Source organism: Pinus tabuliformis, chromosome 1_1 (assembly GCF_031772625.1).
Source record: "Pinus tabuliformis cultivar Carrire ecotype Pingquan chromosome 1_1, CPIR1, whole genome shotgun sequence".
NCBI classification, from domain to species: domain Eukaryota; kingdom Viridiplantae; phylum Streptophyta; class Pinopsida; order Pinales; family Pinaceae; genus Pinus; species Pinus tabuliformis.
Window position 1 is genome coordinate 374,755,731 of NC_142297.1, and position 23,800 is coordinate 374,779,530.

Here is a 23,800-nt window from a genome sequence, read left to right on the forward strand (position 1 = left end):
GCTCATTTTCCTCCACCACCTGCTCATCCACAACCATCGCCTCCTCCTCCACCAAGGCAACCCCAAATGCCTACCCAACCACAATGCCATCCATCTCCATCTCAATTTCACACCCCCACTCAGCTACCCATACCTCCATTTCCAAAACCCTGCAATGGAGCAGCTCAACCCAATTGCAAAGCTGAGGTACAACATGTGCAAATGACTCCTTTTGAGCTCAATGATGTTCACCAAAGCTCAGGAAGAGTGTTGCAAAAGAGAGAATCTATTGACAAAATTGAAGGACCAACAGAAAAAGAAGATTCAAAAGAGGATATCAAAGAACCATGGGCTGCACTTGATAAAGAGAAGACATCAAAAGCAGAGATAAAGAAAGATCCCTCATGGTTACCATCAAATATTCCATGTACTCAAGAGAAAGATCAGCAAAAGGAGGAAGATGAGAGTGTCATGATAGAAGGTGACATGAAGAATGATCCAGATCAGCAAAAGGACCAAGGATATCAAAGCTATATTGAGACATGGTTCCAGACAGTCACTAAGTTGTAGCAGTACTCTCTTCCTCAGCTATGTTTGATCCATTCAAAGTCAGATCATTTTGTCTCTGAGATCTGGATACCTCTCCAAGCATGCATTTCGAGCCTCCACATCATTTTGTCTCTAATCTCGATGTGCACATGGCTCCATTGGAAGTATTCTTATACTTGAAAATGATTTTGTTTTTCAAGTAGGGTAGGGTAGAAGAAAAAAGAAAAAAAGAAAAAAAAAAAAAAAAAAAAAAAAAAAAAAATTGAAAAAAAGAGGAAAATAGAAATCTATGGTGAAAACCTCCTCGGAGGCGCCTTAGATTGGCTCATTGATTGAAAACCTCCATGAGGTGATCAATGGGTTGGAAAAAAAGAGAAAAGGGAATAATATCTTTGGGTGAAAACCTCCCTTGGAGGCGCCCAAGGCAGGCAATTAGGGTGAAAACCTCCATGAGGCGCCCTAGTTGTTTTTCAAAAAAAAAAAATAAAAAAAAAAAAAGAGAAAAAGGAAAAGAAAATAAAGCTAATCTCCATTGAATAATTTCATGTTGCAGCAGTGACATTGCAGGTTGCAAGAAGGATGTTTCATGACAGGAGGAGCACGCAAATCAAGGTTAAAGGAAGTTTTTTTGCCTTCTACAGGAAGCTTTGTATTTCTAGAGGAAACATCCTGTAGAACCTTTGGACGAGCCAAATCCAATTTCAAAAGTGAATCTAATGGTGGGAATCTGTTGATTAGGCCTACAAGCACTTGTGTGTCCATCCCTTGCCTTCATCCATCATTTTTTCCACCTCCTTGTGCTTCTCATTGTGCTTCTACAGGAACTTCCTGTAGAAATTGTGGGAAACTAGGCATGCATTTCAAAAAGTGGTTTGGCGAGCATGGTAGCTTCCTCAAGGGTTCAGAAGCCCTCATGCAATCTTCCAACTCCTCCTCCATCATCTCCATACCTGCATCACAGCCAAAATTCATTTTGTCATCCCATGCAAAAATTTGCAAGAAGCCTTGAAGCAAAAAGACATAGAACGAAATTTGTTTTTGCCATAACTTGAAAACCATGCATCCATTTGACAAACTGTTTTGTGGGGAATTGTACAAGGGCGATGACAACATGCCTGAGCAGTTTCATGCAATTCTGGTGCACGGTTTCCAAGAAATCAGCCTCCATCACCATCATCCATTTTTGCATTTTCTCCATATCCGTGCATCCATTTTAAAACATGTTTCATGGTGAGATGCACATGGGTGATAGTAGCCTACCCAAGCAGTTTCAGCTGATTCCGATGCACGGTTTCCGAGAAATCGAGCTCTGAAATATTCAGCCATTTTGCATTTTTCTCGAAATCCGTGCATCCATTAATCACGAATTTGCTATGGGAGATGCATAATGATGGTAGGAACATGCTCACCAAGTTTCAGATCAAACCGATCTACCGTTTGGGAGACATAGCAAAAAGAAGTTCTGGTTGTGACCATGCAGCAGCAGCAGCTTGAACGGGCAGAGTTGAACGTGGAAATGAACGCGTGCAGCTTAGATCCGTCCAGAGGGCACCTGCACAAGAAACAAAACAGCCATAAATCATCAGTCAAACCACCATACATGCAACAAATGAAGATCAACACATGCATGCAGCAACACGCTTCACAATCAGCCGTTTAACTTTCAGGTACGTGACTTAACCTTGTTCATCTATTTGCATAGATCTAATCTAAAGCAATGCATGAATGAATGAGATGAGTGGATTCAGCCAAGAAGGGAGCCACGTTCAATTGCACTCAGCAAGGCAAAAATCACGCATGCATGGATCAGCCATTCACGTGAAGTTCAAAAACAAAACACAGTCAGTTGGGGATATTCTAAACTCTAAGTGCAACTAATGGAATTGAATACAAGCAGAGAACAAATAAATAACAACAGCAGTTCATGACATTACTGCAGTTCTAAAAAGCCACGCACGCTTGGCCACTGCACTCCTTCACCACAAATCACGCAAACATTAATCAACGCTCAGCTGAAACTCACAGATGGTTGCCAACTTGCACTTGCATCATGTTTAACTCGGAGTATACATCCTCTGCCTCCACAGTCGACTTAACCTATCGTCCTCCACTGAGTTTCCTACCTGGTTCAAATTTCACTCGTGCATCGGGCTCACTCAAAGGCAGAATCACGTTCTACAGGAAACGGGTGTTGTCTTCTACAGGAAAGTGCAGCAGAGCAGCGAAGCCTGAGTTTCTCTTCATCAAGTTTGGAGCTTGAAGAAAGGTGAAAATAGCTGAGGTGGATCATGCTATTTTATTGTTCGTTCACTTGCACGTGATACTGCAGAGGGTATGAAAGCCGTGGAATTGCTTTTAGAGCTTTCAAAGGATATGGTTGTGTGTGAACAGATTGGCAAGGTACAAGGTTGTATCCCCCTCCTTGTAACAATGTCAAATAGCGACAATCCTAAAGCTGCTAAGGATGCAAAAGGAGTTCTGGAGAATCTCCCATACAGTGAGCATAATGTAGTGCAAATGGCACAGGCGAACTATTTCAAGCCCTTGATACAGAACCTGAGAGCAGGGTCTGACACAATGAAGATTGTTATAGCAAGTAAGTTGTGAGAGATAGGTTTAACAGATGAAAACAACGTTGCATTGCTCAAAGAGGGAGTTGTATTTCCACTTCTTGAAATGATTTCAAATGTTAATTTGAAGTCAAAGTTAGCAGCCATTGGGGCACTTCAAAATCTTTCAAGTTTACCTGAGAATGCGTTACAAATGATCAAAGATGGGGTGGTCTGACCCATCTTGGACCTTCTATGCACACCACTGTCAACTATATTTACTTTGAGAGAAGAAGCTGCTAATACCTATGCAAACCTTGCTATGTCTACAGCATTGCCCCAAAGAACAAATGACACAGCAGCTGCATTATTGGGATCTGATGAGATCATATACCAGCTATTATCTTTAATAAATTGGACACCACCTTCAATACATGGAAGCATTGCTCGAGCATTCCATGCCATTTGTTGTGTACCAGTAGCTGTTGAGGCAAGGACAACCTGATCTATCTTATGTTCTGTTCTGCTTCTGTTATCAATTCTTAGTAGAGTTCAATAAGAATGCCATTCGATTCAGTTAAAGGCCTGGAAACACTCTTTCCCATCCAGATTCGGCATGCACTATCTATTCTCGGGCAGCTCATTGTACTTGTGTGCTTTTATAATACATTAGACTTGCCATTCATGTTGGATTCATCGGCTTTCAGGAAGCACAGTTCAAGGAGAAGGAACCCCCGGCCAAGCAAGTAAAATCAGTGAAATTGGTTCTACAGGAAGTTAGCAGACTGCTTCTACAGGAAGACAAAGACTGTTTCTACAGGAAGCCAACGAACAGTTTCTACAGGAAAGTCTGAAAAGTGGGAATCCAAAGGAGAAATCGGTCGAGATGCTAGCCAAGGAAGTCACCAAGGTCGTCAAAGACAAGGGGAGAGATTTGGTTGCTCAGAGGATGAGCAACACTTTCAGTAGGGGGGTGATGATGAGCCCCAAAAATGTACAATTATTTGGGCTCATTCAACCTCCTAATTTGGCTTAGTCCACCATTCTCATTTGTTTATTGCATGTTTTTTATTATTTTTATGTTAATAGAGTGAATTTGGTTAGTCATTATGCCAACAAGTCTAATGGGTGCTTTGTGTAGCCTTTTTGGTCAACTTGGAGACAAAATGGAAGGTCTTAATGAGCACTTGGTAGCCAAATTCGTGGGAGAACAAGCTAGAGGATTTGTAGGAAGGTGTCCCCCTCATTTATGGGCCCTTACCTCGAATTCTCCACCATCAGCTCGGAGTTCAAGGGCCACCGAATCAATCAGCACAAGGGAAGCCAAGCAAGTCAAGTAGGACTGCTGTTAACTCCAAGTCTTGGGCAGCCAAGTCCCTAACTTTTAGGAGGACTGTTGGGTCCTCAAATTGTATAAATGAGAAGGCTTGGGGCCTCATTTTGGTTAGCTAGTGGTTAGTCATTTTTGTAGCTAGTTAGTCATTTTGTTTTAGCCATTAGTTAGCTAGTTTGTAGTTCGATTTTTATGCAATAGATTAGCTTTGCTTTCATCTCATGTTCAAGTTCTCCTTGTGGATAGTTTTGATGTACTTTTCATTTCTTGATTAATAAAGATGGATCCAGCTTTGCACCAGCTCTAAATCTTTCATGGGAGGCTGTAGCTCTTGGGGTTGGGCCCATCTCAAGCGCCCAGTACCTCCCTTGTTTCTCTTTATGTGTGTTTGCTGCGTTCTTGAGAAAAAAATCTGCTCTTTAAATTTAATTCATGCTGTGATACTTAGGTTGCTTTTGATGGTTAAAGTAGTTTCTTATGTTTAAGATAGATTGGTAGGAGTTATTCATGCGTTTATATCTCTTTGATAATGTTTTCTTCACAGGTTGTACGTGATTCTTTTCATGAATAATGTTGCTATCCACCGATTTCATTAACTTGTTAGATAGATCACATGATATTTCGATTGCATGCAAGATGTAGTTGGTTTGATCAAGTAACCACTATGCAGGGCATCTTCATCACCTCCTCGTTCATTTGAGCCTCGTTCAGATCAGCTCCTCCATCACCAAGTCTGTTCCCTCATCTCCCATCTTCTCTTTTGCCAAGTAACCTTACCTTCTTCCCCATTGTTGTCTCAACTACCTTCAAGCCAAGTCAGCTTTCCACATCATCTCACCACTCCATCCATCAGTTCCTAGGTCACTTCAGACCCCCATCCTACCTCCATAACCATCCATGCATCTTCCATCAACCATCCATCCTCAAAAATCCAATTCGTAAACATCCTGTAGAAGAATTACAGAACATCCTGTAGAAACCTCTGAGTTTCCTGTAGGATCCCCTGCAGACTTCCTGTAGAAGTCTGCAAACTCGGTTGCTGAGCATCCGAACGTGGTAGACTTCTGGGGATCGATGCTAGAGACCCTCTGGGACCTCCCCTAGCCATCCTGACCTTGCCCATGCTCTCCTTCCATTCCAACCGCTCCTGCACAACCAAACCCTAATCAAAAGCATCATCACAATAAATCCAACCACTTAATGACAAAATACAAAAACATGTCTTTTCAAGTGCAAGTAGCTTAGATTCATGTATTTCAACTCACTGCATGTAATAGCATCATTGGTAGAACTTTCATTCGCGTTTTTGCATTGTAAGGGTCAAGCTAGTTAAATTAGGGTTTATTAGGGTTTCTATGCTTTGTTAGCTTTCCATTTCCTTTTTGCAAAGTAGGTTAGCTTCCTTCAAGATAGCTTTCGTCCATCACTCATAAAGCTTCTTCTGTGAGCCTATAGAAGTTGGCTTGAGCCCTAGCGGACTTGTGCCAGCTGACCAAGTGACAGCTGCGACAAGAGCTAGTACTTGTGCATACAGCACCGTCGCTTCCAAGTTTGTACGAACTACCGGGTTGATAAAATTAGAGATAGGAAGCTCCAGGAGTTGTAGCATTATTGCTACAATATTGGAGCCCACCAACACCCCTTGTTTATAAGCTTTACTATCCCTAATTACCCTCATCAAACACTTTCCACCTATCCACCACACTCAAAATCACTCACAACCCTACCTAGTTGTTGCGCTTCTAGCTTCGGATTTTGTTTTTCCTCCTTCCCTCCCCCCCCCCCCTATTCTCACCCAGTTCGAGAAACTCCAGTCCCATTACCTTCCTCACACATATTCCTACCCCCCATAATTTCGTTAGAAATTATCCTATCCTCTTTCCCTTTCATCCCCTCACCTCAAGTTATTGTGTTTTCAGCCCTATTTTGCAGCTCAGCCCCATTGCCCATTCTTGTTTGAAACTAGGGTTTTGGTAAAAAGTAAAGTCAAATCATGGAGAATTACAGTGAAAGAAATAATTTTAAGGCATGATATATCTCAAGATATGAGAAAACTCATATGCAAGAGGTCAATGGATCACAATTCATTAGAATATCATTTGTGCAAGCAGACTACCTAGGGTTTTGTATAAAGGTGTGAGAAGTAGGTTATCATCAAGGTTTACCAAGCCTATTTTCCATGAATTTCAAGAAGGATCATGTTACCATACGAGGGGTTAACTTTTTAGTGTCAACAGAGGCCATAACATCAGCCACTACACTCCCTAATGAAGGTGATATTTGGTTCAAGGGGATGGATTGAGCCCTAGAGCACTACATGATGTTCTTGAAGCCACAATATAAAGAGTCTCCATCTCATATTTTTCCTAGCAGACAGTTGTTGGACAAGTATAACGCTTTGATGAAGATTATCATGAAGTAATTCACTTGTGAGGGGAGGTTTAGTAGGCTATCTCAGTATCATATTAGATTATTGGTGCATTGCACTTCCATCAAGCCCCTAAACCTACATAACTATCTATTGAGAAGTTTGGTGAAAATTACTAAGAAGGTGCAATCCAAAGGAATAAATTACCAAGCAAGTCTCTTCCATCATGCTCTAACCAAAGTAATATTCCTCCACCATCTGGCTCAGATCAATATTTCAGGAGAAAGCTTATTAGAGTGATCTACTCTTCTTCATGTTTCAAGTCATCCAAATAGTTAGAGCACTCCTTCACCACCCTCCAGGCCACGAGGAGTGGGATCATCCAGCATGCCATCGATGAAAAAAACTAAGCCTAGAACAGATATTTCAAAGACCTACAAGAGATGTAAGAGGCTGATTTTTTCTCCTGAGATAGAAGAGGAGATTCCTAAACCTAAACCTAGAAGTAGGTCTCAGGATAAGAGACTACCTAAGGAGGATGTGTGTGAAGAAACAATTCAGATTGAAACCAAGAAGGAATCACCTAGCAACAGAGATGACTCACCTTTCCAACATCATGAAGATTTTCCTCCTAAAAAAGAGATGGATGATCTAGCAGAACACCATGGTAATAAGGCAACAAGAGACACAATCAAGGAGAAAGAGGCAGGAATAAGGTAGAAAAAAGATGACCCTGCCAAAGCCAATTTCATTGTGGCTTTCTTGAAGAAAGAGAATAGAAAATTGAAACTAAGCCTAGAGCAACAAAGGAAATCAAAAGAGGACCCTCCAGCATCTACCGAAGCATATGTTTTGGCAATAGGGGATAAAGGTAAATCAATCATTGATGTGGAGGAGTTGGCAGATAAGGACATCCACATATAGCGAAGGAGACCCAAAAATAGAACAGTGGCAAGAAAGGAACAAAATGTAAAAGAGCCATCTCCTCCTCAAGCCCACAAAGACATAGGTGACACCATAGCTGTCGAGCTTGAGAAAGACAAGGAATATTTTCTTGAGAGCTTAAATGATCACTTGGAGAATCTCCTTTATAAAGAAAACATGGATACCAAAATGCAAAGAAATATGGCAAGACATTAATATGCTAGAAACATGATTTGCAAAATTAGGGTTAAAAACATGAAGAACAGACTTAAAAGACACCTAAATAAACTCAAGAGGAAGGATAACCTTGACCTCTTGGTAGATGCATCTTTGGTAGTCTAGACAAAGGGAAGAAAGTAAAGAAAGGAGGCAAATTTTTTAAAATTTTGATTTTTGATGCACACAGGGAAACGTAGTCTACATAAATGCAATGAGTACTTGCTGCACTTTTTCTCCGGATGTCCAAATGCATAATTTAAACCATGTGGAGGTAGGTTATAGCATAAGGATATTAGAAACATACCATGGCATACTTGAAAAGTCTTAAATTTTCAATAAATGGTCAAAAAGTGCAAAATTTTAACCTTTCTACCACTTTTTCATGGCAATCGTTGCACTTTAGTACAATTTGTTGTCAAGTCAATTTTTAAAGGGTTATATGGATGGTTTTTCTTGGCTCATTGACTCCATGGTGTATAGGAGATATTTAGCTTTCCATCCATGCCTTTTGCAACAGAAAACTCATCCTAGAAGACCTCCAAATCGTCATCCAAAGTGTTGTTTCACTTCTACAAATATTTGTTGCACTTCTGAGAATTAAGTGATTTTACTGCATGTAAATGGTAAAGGTCAAATAGGATTGATGTAAATGATTGCAACTTGAACTTATCATATGTAAATGAGTGTTTTATTTGTCACATTGTCAAAAACCTTGTGATATATGCTTTGAGAATCAGTTAGTTTAAAACAGCAAGTGGTTTCTAACTCCCCTAGTCTTTTGTTGTGGTTAGAGAATATCAAGTAATCAATTCCTATGAAGGAGGTTTCGACCCCTTAGAGGGGAAATGTTTTTTTCATATATATGTAGTCACAATTAAGTCAAAGAGAGGGTCGGATACTTGGAGTTGATACTCTTCAAGCTAGTGTACTTGGATTTTTCATAAATATAAAAAACAGTTGCAGCTATTATTGTGGGATTCATGCGTTATGGTTTGTGGCATTGTTTTCTTGAGTGCTTCTGTTATAAAACCAGCTCAAGAAAGATAGAAAATATAGATCAACGCTTTAGAATTCAGCCTCTTCAAGGGGGCAACCTCCTTCACATTACATAAATGAACAATTCTTGGATGATTCAAATGACAAGACCTCCTTTCTATATATAGGAGTCTAAGGAGTCACAATATAACCCAGCCGACCTAACAATAATAATATAAATCCAAAAAAATAAAAATAGAGGGATTCTATGGGGCACAGTAATAACAATATGGGGATAATAGGGGCACAACAATATTAATAAGGGATGCAACTACAATATTAATGGGGTAATCACTAGTATTATAGGGACCCAACATGCCCCTCTCCTTCAAAAAAGTGTTGTCCTCAATGCTTGAGTAGTTCTGGATGCTTCTGTACAAAATTCTCATCCTCCCATGTGGAATCTTCAGTGGATAAGTTCTTCCATTTGATAAGATACTCTGAAATTGATCGATTTCGTAGCTGTCGAGTTCTTGTTTCTGTTACTACTTCCGGTTCCAATATAATTTTTCCTTCCTCGTCATGTTCTGGCAATATTGTTTGAACTTGAAGCTTGTCACCTATAACCTTCGTTAAACATGAAACATGGAAAACTGGGTGCAATCGAGAAGCTGCATGCCATAGTACAACACCTTGTACATACCATAATACTTTGGTGATAATTTATTATCCTTCTTAGCTTGCTTGAGGGACATTTGCTTATATGGTTGTAGCCGTAGGAATACCCAATCACCTACATCAAAACTTCTTTCACTGCGATTTTGATCTGCCTCTTGTTTCATTCTATTATGTGCCAACACGAGGTTATCCTTTAAGAGTTGGAGGACTTGTTGTTGATGTTGGATGTGATGTTCCACTACTTGAACCTTAGAATTTTCTCTTAAATATGATGTGATGGATGCTGGCTGATATCCATAAAGTGCCCTAAATGGGGTCATTTTTGTTACTGTATGGAAGGAAGTGTTATACCACCATTCAGCCAGAGGCAACCATTTGACCCATTGTGTCTGTTTATCAGATACAAAGAAACGAAGATATCCTTCCAAACATTTGTTTACTATCTCAGTTTTCCCATCAGATTGAGGATGATAAGATGAGCTATGAGCTAACTGAGTACCAAGACAAGAAAATAATTCTGTCCAAAAATTTCCAGAGAAAATGGGATCTCTGTCACTTACAATAATCTTTGGGTTTCCATGTATCTTTTGAATTGTTTCCACAATGCAGTAGATACTGTACTGGCTTTAGATGGATGTGATAATGAACAAAAGTGTGCATACTTGGTAAGTCTGTCAACTACAACCATGATGACACTCTTTCCCTCAGACTTGGGTAAACCTGTGATAAAATTCATTGAAACCTCCTCCCAACGTTGGCTTGGAATGGATAAAGGTTGTAATAGACCCAGGGTCTTAATTGTTTCAACTTTATTTTGTTAGCAAACCAAAAATTCTGCCACAAACTTTTGAATATCCGATTTAAGGCCATCCCAAAAAAATTCCTTCTTAACCCTATGGTAAGTTTTTAAAAATCTTGAGTGCCCTCCTAAGGGAGAAGTGTGCAATTCGATAAGAATCTTTTGCTTTAGTTGGGAATTCTTACAGAGGTATAAGTGATCTTTGTATGATAAAGAATCATTTTGCCAGTTAAATGTATTAGACGTACTGGAATCTTGTTGTAACTTTCGAATAAGTGCCCACACTTCTTCATCATTCTTCCATTCCTCCCTTGCTTCGTTTATCCAATCTGGTTGGATAATAGAAATGGCGCACAAAAATGCTTCCACATCCTCATCCTTAGAGTGCATCTGCCACCACATTTTGCTTCCCTTTTTTGTAGATGATTTCAAAGTCATAACCCAACATCTTTGTGACCAACTTTTGTTGCTCTTTAGAGGATAACCTTTGTTCTAAAAAGTATTTAAGGCTATCATGATCTGTTTTTACCTTGAAGTGTCTTCCCATTAGGTAGGGCCGCCATTTCTTAAGTGAATGGAGTATTGCCAACATTTTCTTCTCATAAATAGCTTTGTGTAAAAACTTTCCCTTGATTGGACGACTTTCAAAAGTAATGGGTCTTTCATCTTGCATTAAAAAAGCACCAATTCTATTTCCTGAAGCATTGCATTCCACAATAAAGGTTTTTGTGAAATCTGGTGTAGCTAAGATCGGTGCTTGGCACATTGCCTCTTTAAGATGTTCGAAGGCCTTTGTTGCTTCTAGAGTCCATGAAAATGCATCTTTCTTCAATAATGTTGTTAGAGGTGCTGCTATTCTCCCATAATTCTTAACAAACTTGCGATAATACCCTGTCAACCCGAGAAATCCTCTTAAATGCTTTATGGATGTGGGGATTTTCCATTCCTTAATGGCTTTAATTTTGCTAGGGTCCATTCATCAAAGTTTTTCTTGACAGGTGGAGGATCGGACAGAACCTTTTCCTTATCATAGAAGAGTATAATCAGTTGAAAAGACTGCCAGGGGAGACAGTACAACAATTTTCAGCCAGATTTAATCAAGTTTATTATTCAATGCCGGTTGATAATAGACCCCCTCCTGGATCTGCTCTCTTGCACTACGCGGGTGCCTTTGATCCAGAAATGGAGATTCAGCTAAGAGAAAAGAATGTCGCAACACTTGAAGAGATGCAAAACAGTGCAGTAAATGTAGAGGCTCATTTGCTGATTAGAAGGGCAAGGTTGAAAGAAGAAGAAATGAAAAAGGTGGATCCAGAGAAATTTACAGCTTCAGAGGAAAAGGTCGACATTTTGGTGAGTGCAGTAGAAGATATGGTGAGGAAAATGACTGCAAAAGATGAAAATGATGTTCATGAACAAGTGGCTGATCCAAAACATTTTGGTTCTTATCTCAGTTGTCATAATGATTGCTTTGTAGATCATCTGGGAGAAGAAAAACCTATTGATATGACATGTATGCTTGATGATATGTTTTATACTGATGATTTGCCTCAGTTTGATCAGTATGATGATGATGATTATGCTCTCCAAACAGAAGCTAATCTTGCAGACAAATCAACAGCTAGTTTGTGGGATGAGGAAGTTCTCTTACAGCAGCTCGAGTACAGTGATCAACTGAAGCATATCAACGATGGAAATGATGAGGACAATGCAACAAATTTTGAAGTGAGTGAAGGATCTTTGCCTTTGTGCTTTGATTCATGTCAGTTAATTAGAGATAATTTCCATGCAACTAGACATCATCTATCGACAAATCTTGATTTGGATCCTCTTGAGGGCGATGAAAACTTTGTTCCAGACTTCTTATATTCAGAGTTCTAGCCCCCAAATGCCATTAATAGTCAGGTTGCACATGAAGACATAGAAGTTGGCATATATGATCAAATGATACAAGAAGATTACTTACCTCTCTGTTTTGAATCATTTCAGTTTTTGTGGGGTAAATTGCATATTAAATCTTCAAATGAAAAGTTTGTAGGAAATCAACAATCTCTCAGTTTTAAAGTTGAGGATGAGACATATGGCGAATGTTTTGAGCAGGTCATTAATAAGAAATCTTCCCCTGAAATGATTGATGAAATCATTTTGGATATGGAACCAGATTTAAAGCCACCACACACAATTCAAGGTTAGATTATAGATGAAGGTGAGGCAGCCGTAATACATGATTTACTGATGCAAGAGGATTCTCTACCCTTGTGTTACGAAGCATTTCAGTTTATAAGGCAGAATCTTCGTAATATCTCTAAGGAAAAGGATGAACAGCCAATAGGATGTCATATAGTTTCAATAGATACATCGCAACAGTCTCCTCAAATCTTTGATGATCCTTTTGCTCATGTGTTAGATTTTGTTTGCTGTAAAAATTCTTCTCCATCAACCAATCATGTGACAAAAGAGAATGTTGATAATAATATGATTCAAAGGTCACCTTCATTGTATTGTTTAACAGATTTTTCATTTCATAGCCCATACCAAAGTTTGTAGTCATATGAGGAGATTGATAAAGGAGGCTTTGGTTCTGTTTGGAATCAGCAACAGAGTTTGGTTCTTCACGAAATTCAGGATCCTTTTGACAGCCTACTGCTATCACCAAAGAAAGACAGCACAGATGTGAGGAAAATTTTAATATCTAGTTATGAAGATTACTTCGACCAGAGCAGTAATGCGTTAGTGGAAATCAATGGTGATGATTATGAAGATCCTTTTGCAGTATTCTTGAAGTCATCCCGCCAATCCATGCTTTGCAAGTTTGTCAGCGGTGAAGTTGATTGCAAGTTTCCATGGGAGTTTCCTGTTGATTCTTCCTTTTGCCTGCACATCAGAAAACATTTGGGAAGAAATCAAATATCAACCATGATGCTTTCCTGACTGCATTGGATGTTCCATCTCACTTGATCGGGTGGTGGATAGAGTAATTAGGGTAGGTTTGCTGAATAAGCTCAAATATGAGCATCTTTCTAGTTTGTTAGAGTCAAGTTTTTTTCAGTCATGTCAGTTTGCATTGATTCAGTTTTAGTCAACTTTTAGTCAATAAATGAGTCGAAGTCTTGTGTTGTTTGTCAAAATAATGGACTCCATAGCCCAATGGACGAAGGCACTGGCTGCTCACCCAAAGATCTGCAGTTCTTGGCACCTCCAAGGAACTACCATCCCCCATTGGAGCCAATGTTAGTGTCAGTCTTTGCAACCTTCCTCCAGTGATCAAACATGCTCTTACACAAGTAATTTTAAGGTGTCAAGGTCAAATTTTATCATTTCAGTGAGTCTTCAAGTAAAATTTGGTCACTAGGCATTAGGTCTAGGGTTTGCTTTCACTCCTTCCAAAGTCGTCCAAATGTCGGTCTATGTCACTATTCGGCTGAGTCTACCATCATTCAGAGGGTTTTCATCATCATGTTAGGTTCCAATGGGTCATTTTATACCTTGTTCATGCTTTAGTAGTGCCTAGCTACGGTCATTTCCCTCTCCTAGGGTTTTGAGGGCAATTTCTCTTGGACAGTCAAATCATCGGTAAAACTCATATCCTGATGTTCATAGACCTTCCCCTATCCTTAAAATACCTTATCAAATACTTCCCATAACTGAGATTCCCCAAATTCCTCATTTTCGCACAAACCCTGGTTTCTTGCTACAACCGGGCAATTTTCCATGGTTGGGCCTGTGTTTTGCCTTTTTGGACCCCTTCCCCTCACTCAATTTCTGAGGTTCCACTTTCCCCTACTTCCTAAAATCCCTCCATACCTCCCAAAATTTCCTCAAGAATTTAGAAGCTCCCTATCCCCTTCATTTCGCTTCATTTCGATAAATCCCTTGTTCCACACATCGGGATAGGTTTCACTCAAATGATGTTTCTGAGCAATAGAATATGAATTTGGGAAAACGGAGAGAGTTTTTTGTCCAAAACATGCCAAGGAAGAAAAACATCCTTCACTTTTTACACAGGTGTCATGCTTTTGGAGAAATGTCAAAAAATAAAATCGCCTCGGGAGAATTGATGCACCTCTGAAGTGACCTTGGGAAAATCAAGTTTTCTCCTAGCTCAGTTGGCAAACTGACTTTCTTAATGATCCAAATGATAACTAGACACAAAGAGATTTCCAATGAACTATCATGAGCTCAATTTGGAGTTGAGGAAGGCATTCAAAATTTGACTGCAACAGCACTCTGCCTTTAGACAACCTCATTTGGCACATTTTGACCAGTCTTGGTATATTTGATTTTTGATAGGGAAAATGAACCCCAAATTAAACAATTCTACTTGGGTTGGAAAGTAGACTCAAATACCTTTCCAATGAGCTATTCGATGGCCAATTTGGACACCGGGAAAGCCTCCAATAGTCTTCCAGAAAAAGCGCAATGCACAGGAGGAGGAGCGCGACGAACATAGAGCGCACGGCGCACTGGGAGGAATTGCCTAGTGTTAATTTGAACGGGTGCGACGCACATGGAGAGTTCAGCGCACTGGGTTTTGCATGTGGCGCATAGGAAAAAAACACCCAGAACGTGCCGAATCACTTCCAAATTTTGGTGAAGCCTATCAAATTGAAAGGTAGGCTCTTTGACATCATTTGTTCATCAAGTTTTATCAATGATATGATGATTTATACCGATATTTGAATGCAACCAAATGCATAAAATCAACCATAAGAAATCACCAAGAACCATGATGGCTAGGGTTGATAGAGTGTGCTGGTAATGCCAAGGTTCCATTCCACCCATCATCTTCCCCTCACCTACCATTTTTCCTATCCTCCCTTTCTCATTTTTCCTAATATCCCTGCCCTAAATTACTACCCAACCCTCTCCCCTATCCTTCCACTATTTGGTCAACATGAAACCCTAAACCCTACCCTATCAAAATACCCAAACTTCTCCCATGTCCCTAAACAAAATTCTCCCTATAACCCCTGTTCCCATTACATCATTCCCTTCCTAATACTCCTTGCTTCATTGTTCCCCTTGGTAACAGATATTACAAAGGCACCCAGCCTCACACCATCATCAAAGAGCAGCCTAATCACAGTCCATACTACAGTCATGACATCACAACATTTGTCAGAGTATGAGGAGGAGACCCACAGTGACACAGCTTCTGGAGAAAGATGCTAAGATCAAAGAGCTTAGGGACAATGTTTCTAAGGCCAATTTCATGATTTGATTCCTAGAGCAGGATAATAAGCAATTGAAGGTGATTCTTATGAGCATCAAGAGCAAGTGACAAGGAAGAATCCAAATACTAGAGGACTCAAAAGGGAACTTCAGCAATAAAGGGAGCAGATGTCTTCAGTTGACCTAATTGTAGGAGAAATCAATGAAAATAGGGAGTTTTGGCACGACAAAGTAAATTTCCATTTAAACAATCTTCTTAAGAGGGCCAAAAGAGACAACAAATTTCAAAGACACATGGCTACTCATTGCTACACAAGGAATCAGGTCTCCAAAGTCAAAATCAAGCAATTGAAGAAAATACTCCAGGAAACCCTAATCAGGCAAAAGGAGAGGGTTAAGTTGGATTTGCTTGCTGATGCTTCCCTCGGAGCAAACAAGGACAAGGACATGCTTAGGAAACATGAAAGACCACTATTGGGCACGAACAAGGTTTGCAAGGCACGAATAAGGAATTTGAAGGCAAACCTAAAGAAGGCATCAATAAGGAAAAAGAGGCAAAAAGAGCATGATCGACTCTAGATATTGACTGAGGCAATCCTTGGCCCACCATAACACTTAATGAAGAAGCTCCAGACCAAATTTCAAGAAATTTGGAGCACATTTTGAAATTTTGAAATTTTCTGGTCAAAAAACAGGGTTTTTCTCCCTGTGCGTCGCGCACCCCGCGCGGCGCTAAAATTATAGAACTCAGATCGAGGAACGGCTTGCATTTTTGGATTCAGCATCGAAAAATACGTCTACTAGTGTCTGGGCTAGAAATTTTGATAAGTTTTGGGTCTCCTAAAGGTCAAAAAACACCCAAAAATGGCCTCTCTGCCACTTTTTGGATACATAGAAAGCAGTCTTGGGAGAATGAATATTTGGAGGGGTAAATGACCTTCAAATTTAGAAATTCTAGTGGGGTTAGATAGTAGACAGGCTAAGCTTTCCAACAATCCCACTTGGGCACTTTTTGAACACCTGAAAGTGCCTCAAAACAGGCCCCAAAGTAGCACAATGCACAGAGAAAAGCACACGGCGCACAGAGGAAATTTTCCCCAGTTTGCTCTCGTTTCGCGAAATTTCGGGTTGCGATTTCTCCAAGTGGGCCCGGTCATCCACTCGTCAGTTTTTTGGCACCAAAGGTGGATTTTAAAGAGTTTTCTCTCCAGGTGGGCATCTATCCAAGTGGCAAAGAATGCAAAGGGTCACCACAGCCAAATGTCATGCTTGAGAGCGCTGCACCTGTAGCTGATGGTTGGCTCTCCAGCTCCATTTCGAAATGATTTGAGTAACTTCCCAACCCCTGGGCGTTCCATCTCTTCTCCACACATCCTATATATTGTATACATTTTATTTGCAAATGGTTGGTTGGCTGGTAACTTCTAGGAGACTGTGGGAGAGAAACTCTATTTCTCCACTGTGTAAATTTGACAGAGAATTAATGAAAGGAAGTGGCTCTGTTTCATGAGATTCTTGTGGTTGTGAGTGTAGCAAGTGTGTCTCTTATGTTTCATATGTATCTTGTTATGTTTCATAGGTAACTTCATATTCATTTCTAGTGAAGTTTTTTGAATGAGATTAGGTAGAATTCAATTTTATTGCTCTACCTGTGGGAAAATTTCGTGTACAGTGTTCATTCTTCTGTTGAAAAGGATTCATCTCCTATGCCCTTTTCACCTCCTTTGGCTATCTCTCTTTCATAGTTCATTTCATATCCATTTCTAGTGAAGTTTTTCGAATGAGATTAGGTAGAATTCAATTTCATTGCTCTACCTGTGGGAAAATTTCACGTGCAGTTTTCATTCTTCTGTTGAAAAGGATTCATCTCCTATACCCTTTTCACCTTCTTCAGCTAGCTTTTCATGCCGCAGTGACTTTTAATTGAAATTACTACATTCCCCTCCTACCTCGCCTCACGGAATAATCTGCTCCTTTATATTAAGTTCGTTGTTCACTATTTGAAATACCAGTCCCATACGTCCCAAAAGCTCGGCCATTCAGTAATTTTTTTTTTTCACAAATCCCTACTCCCTTACTAGCCTAAGGTAAATATCGCATTGCAAGTCATCTCAGACCATTTTGGATATCCATTTCGCTGAGTGTGACTCGGAGAGAGACCTCTCCTGCTCTCGTAGGGCTAGCTATGAGGCTGAGCTTGGTTTGATGTTGCCTTGAACCTCGCCTTCCTTCAGCCTAAGGCAGATTCAAGCGCTAACACCTTCCAAGACTTGTTGTAGATTAGTATATCATCAAAAAATACTAACAAAAATTTTCTAAGGAATGGTTTGAAAATGGAATTCATCAAGCTTTGAAATGTTGAAGGTGCATTCGTAAGGCCAAAAGGCATGACCAAAAATTCATAATTACCCTCATGAGTTCTAAATGTTATTTTCGGAATGTCTTCAGTCTCCATTCTGATTTGATGATATCCTGAATGAAGATCCAACTTGGTGAAGTAAATTGATCCATGTAATTCATCCAGTAATTCATCAATGACAGGAATGGGAAACTTATCTTTAATAGTGAGCTTGTTGAGCTCCCTATATTCCAGACACATGCGCCATAATCCATATTTCTTGTGCACTAATACTACTAGAGCAGAGAAAGAACTTTGAATCGGTTGAATTATACCTTTGCTTCTAGCATTTCTGCAACCATACTTTCAATTTCACTCTTTTGGGCATAGGGATATCTGTACGGCCTGATGTTTGGAGGAACACTTCCTGGAATCAGATGAATAGCATGATCATGATCACGAATAGGTGGGAGACCTTTGGGAGTCTCAAATATCTCGGAATGATTGTTCAAGACTTTTTGGAGATTTGGAGAAATAGATGATTCCAATGTGGGAACATTTAGCGAACATAATTGTGCAATTACACCCCTTCGTTCCTTTTTTAGAAGCTTTGTCATACCGTTAGAGCTTGTTATCACTCAGGTTATCCCTAGCTCCAGATGGATACAGCTGAGGTATCCACAAACCAATCTTTGGATTGCAGGTCCTAGCCTACCTACAATCAGAGAGGGCTCTCTCTTTAGGATTTAGCTTTGTTTTGGGTTGATTTTCGGCTAGCTATGATGTGCATGGGTTTTGTTTTGATTTTGGTGGGATGGATGATGATTCAGACAGGGTTGGCATGCAAAGTGTGAGAAGTTCAGACCATTGGGCATGGAGTCAAGGATTAAGGGCTGCTGGATGTGATTTCTTTGGTAAAAGAGGAATACAGAGCAGGATAGCTACACATGGACCAATATTCAAGCTGGAATAAGGATGAAATGGAGGTCAGGGAATGAAAGGCAGTCAAGTAGCTTTCATTATGCTAACAGAGGGAAAGTGAGTGAACATTATACAAGAGCAATCAAGGATTCTTAAATAACATTCATATATGAGGGAACTAGTGCAAATATCAGTAGTGAAGTATTCATATTTATAACTAATTTAGAAGAAAACATAGAGAAATAACAGGAACTGAGCACAGAGTACAACTAGGTAACATCTGAGCTATTATTTCTTCCTGCAACTTAGATCATGGCACATAGATGATATAACAAACATAGAAACTGAAAACAGGTAAGAAAGACTTATTGATCCATGAAGAAGCACTAGAATTCTGTAATCAGCTCTTCAGCCATCAAATCCACACCATACAATTCAAAAAGCCAACATTCCAGCAATCTTGGTTCATAAAAGTTCCCAGAAATATACATCGCAAGTCTAGAATGAGTTTATCAACCAACCAACCCTTATTACATAGCTCAAGGTGGTTTTTATAGGTAAAATATCTACAAAAACAGATCTGAGGGAAGATCTGAGGAAATAACTCTGTTTAACCTAACTTCTACTGAAATAAATGCAAAAAAATATCTATTTTGAACTGCGCTGGAGGTAGCTGCATCAACAATGAGTTACTATGGTGTCCTTTGAGCTCTGTGTTGTTCATTCTACAATAATTGTGCTTTGGGCTCTGCAGCGCTGCCCTTAGGTGGCTTTACTGCTCATTAATATGTTTTCGTGAGCCTTAATGGCTTTAAACTCCATCACTGATACTCTTTGACTTGGATGGTGGCTCTTTAATGTTCATCCGCTTTGGCATTTAAGATTTGCATTGATATTTTTTATCTGATACTCTGTTCGGCCGCTCTGATATCCTTTTGGCTGAATCGGGACTATTTCTTTCCACTGATACACTTTAAACTGATAAATCGCCCCTGCCTACCACTTTATGACACAAAAGAGCTGCTATGGTGCTTCTGCGGGCTTTTGGAGGAGTTTTGGTGTTGGCCGATCAAAATATTGCCAAAACAGGAGAAATACTGAAAACTGGCGGAAGATCTACAAAATGATAACTGTGTTGGAGCCGAGCTCGCTGTCCGGAGCTGATTTGGGTTGAAGCGATCGAAGATGGAAGAAGAATGACTTGCTTCCCTTGCTGATGAAGCACGCGCGGGCGCCGAACAAAAATAATGAAGAAATAGCTTTTTTGCCTTTATAAGGTAAAAAACGACTTTATAAAGGAAATTTGATGAAAAAACAGGCGGGAGCGACCACTATAGCTTTGAATAGATCTGGGCCGTTGGATCTAGCACGGGTAGATCCAACGGCTATGATCTACTCGCAATATCGCAATCGGTGGGGACATGTGGGTGGAGTGCTTATGTACATATGATTAGTGATATAGAAATCACCGATATCGCATCGGCGATCGCATATCGGGGTGGAGGAGCAAAGGCCTTAAACAATTGCGATGGGCGAAGAGAAACGGTATAGAGAGATATAATTTGGATCGTCGGATGGGCGGGGTAGATCGAACGACGGATGGGCGCAATCGCTATATCGCGTTGGCGAGGAAGATCGGGTACGGGCCTTTGTATTGATGTGATAGCGATATTGCGATAGGTGGCAATGCGATGAAATTTTGCGATAATGGTGAAAAAGCAGGGTTTTGCAATAAAACCAAGATTTGCATTAAATCATGGATTATCTGTAAAACGAGGAATTACGGAGATATATGAAAATCGGGGGAAAGCGGTAAGGAAGCATTGCGATAGCGATATCGCTTTCGGGTGCGATAGCGATATCGCTATCGGTGAAGGGGTCGGGGATATGGAATAATGGGCACATAACTTTTGCAACTACCGATTGCCGACTTGCGAAATCGCATCGATGGACATTCCATCGAGGAGCATATATATAAGGGGGCCAACTGTTGACTGCTTCCTCCGACTGCGATATCGCGTCGGAGGGGATGAATATGGATCAGAGGAATGTTTAATGAATCGGGGAAGGATTAATGTGATCAGAAAAGGGTTTCTCCGATCGAAAGAGGGTTTTTAGAGATCGAAGGGTGGTTTTTGTGCACTACAAAGGGTTTTTAATGCATCGGAAGGGGTCCGATAGCATTGGAAGGGGGGTTTCATGCTTTGGAAGGGTTTTATGCCTTGAAAAAAGTTAAAAAAAGATCAAAGAAGGCTTTTACACATCAGAGGAGGGATTTTATGCATAGGAAGGGGTCCAATGCATTGGAAGATGGTTAAAGAAGCAAACTAAGGGTTCTTACCAAGTTTCAAGAAAACTTAGCAATTCCCAAGCAATATTTATGGTTATATTTCAACCAGAGGAGGGGATATGTATATAGAGGGGCTATTTAACATATTTTTAGTAGGGGGAGGGGAAATAGATAGGGATTTATATAGTAGAGTTAGAAGTTAATATGAAACTGAGAAGAAAGCGCTAAGGAGAGAAATCTTAGGCTACAAAGGGGGAAATAGGACTTATAGAATGAATATGATGAATGATTTAGAGACATCAAGCAGATCTTAACATCTCTAGGGGAAATTAGAGAATGATTTGGGGAAAAGGCAGAAAGCGAAGTTAGTCATGCCTCACTTGAGCTACCCCAGGGGAAAATTGCCTTGCACTTGTGATCTTGAAGTAAATAAACACTTTGAAATACAAAATTGATCACAACTTTTTTATTCTGCAACCTCAAAACTACCTACCCAGCCTACTTACCTAGCATTTTGTCTACTTTTTGTTTGGGTACACTTGAACTAGCAAACCCAGCTTTTCATCTTTTCTTTTGGCTATCCTTCTATCTAAATCTACCCTTATACCTTCCAGGAGCTCAAATTAAGCTGTTGAGCAACTTAGCTTCTCTACCTATCTAATAATGTACCAAGATTAAACAGTTTGGTCAGATCTTTATTCTCTATCTTCTAAAACAAGCAATTTAAATCTAGGGAGGCCAAGATTAAGGTGTTTGGCCCTCCCTTAACTGTAAAACTCTTCAAGAATGGAATAATTCATCAAAAATGGAATATAGTAGTGGCATTTGACCTTGCACACTTTCCTAGCCTCTTATTTGGGGTTCATTTCATCTATTTTTCTCTTTGGCCAATTCAATACTCTTGTTGCCCTTTGATTGTTCTTCTAGGGCATACCCTCTTTACATTTTTTAATTTTTCTGAATTTTCTTGGAAATATGGAACCTTTGCAGCATCAAAAAGATGACATATTTGGCATTCAACTGTCAAACATGAAATATGAAACCTATTGCAATAGGATTCTAACAGTGGCTCCACTTGGGGATGGCTTTTCCAGATGAAAAGCCAAGAACAGCAGGTCAGAATGCCTTGATTTTCAATTGTTGCTGTAAACTGAAACACTCCTTTTGCTGGCTGCTATATGATCTGACTCTTTTGCAACCTGCTTGCAACACTTTTTAACTGATTTGCTGTAAAATTACAACGCTGTTTCTTGCCTTCCTTTGCGTTCTTTTCATCACATTCACTTGTTATCAAGCACTTGCTTTGAAATTAATTCAAAGCATGGATAAAAAATGATGCATTTCTTTGGTTTTGTCTTCAAAATTGATGTGCTGTTCCTCTATCGGACTGCTGTAAAGATAAAATAAAAGCACTGAAAAATACAACTGCTAATGTACAATATAATATACAACTGCATAACATCCATCAAAATGGATCATGATAGTGCTTGAGCATTCGGCCATTAACAGGGCCATCTTCAGCTTCGCTGCCATCCAATCTTTTGAGAAAATATGTATTGTTGCCCTGCACAACATGAATAATATATGGCCCCTTCCATAGGAAATCGAATTTGCCATGCTTTCCTTTGTCCTCCCTTCTTGAATCCCATCTTAAAACTTTGTTGCCTATAAAGAATTCTTCAGCCTTTGTTCTCTTGTCAAACATTTTCTTCAGCTTTTCTTGCAAAAACTACACTCTGTGATATACTTGCTCCCGTGTTTGCTGTAAATGAATGGTTTGTGTCATGCGGAAAGAGTCAATTTTGCGGACAAAACCGACCTCCCTAGAAGCTAAGGCTTTCTAGTAACAAACAAGACAAATAAACACTACCTTTCTCTAAACATGCATTTAGAATACAAGTAATCAAGTGATTATAACATACCTTTAGTCCAACGCTTTGTAGTAGTCCATCCTCGCCGATCCGGATGAGCTCCTCCTTCTCTTCGAAACCTGCATTCACTAACAAGCCAAAAGATTAAATAGCACCTGATAAACTTGTAAAATAACTAATATCCATCATACAGACCAAGGAGTATATGAAACAAATCATGAATAACAATCTGTTGAGAAAAATGAGTTTATTTGCATTAAGTGGAAACAAAAGAAACCATTACAACCTGAGCCTTGGTGTTGTGCAGGTCCCTCCTAGGGTCCAGCAAGAGTTTTCCTTTACTTTGATCAGCTCACCCACTTCCAAATAAGGCTAGGAAAGGATGGGAATCTCTCCTCTCAAGCTCTATAAGGGAGTCCTAATTCCAGTAGCATCTACACTTAGGAATGTTCACCTTTCAACCTCTCCTCCTTCTGGCCCAATGCCTGTATTTATAGTGCTCTAGAGGAAGTTAATCAGGTCCACCATCAATGGGATAAGCCCCTCTTTGAATGGGATAGCTCCCCTCTTGATGGGATAAGTTCCTCTTTCATAGGGATACATGAACCATCTGGAGGCGCTCAATACACGTCAAATGAGCTTCTAGAATGCTCTAGAAATGACCACAAGTAACTTTTTTGGAGTGAAACTTGCGCCTTTTGACCTTTACAGGAGTATGCACCCACCCCTTTACAGACAGAGCGTACAAGTACGCAGGTATTGTGAACTTGAGGTGCGTACACGCAGGTAAGGCTAAGAGAAACTGCGTACCCAGAGATATATAGATTTTTAGAGA

At 39.9% G+C, this 23,800-nt stretch overlaps 1 pseudogene; it reads left to right on the top strand.

Moving 5' to 3' along the window:
- Positions 1–2,958: 2,958 nt before the first annotated feature.
- LOC149213186 (uncharacterized) overlaps positions 2,959–23,800 on the top strand; it is a 72,341-nt pseudogene continuing 51,499 nt past the window's right edge.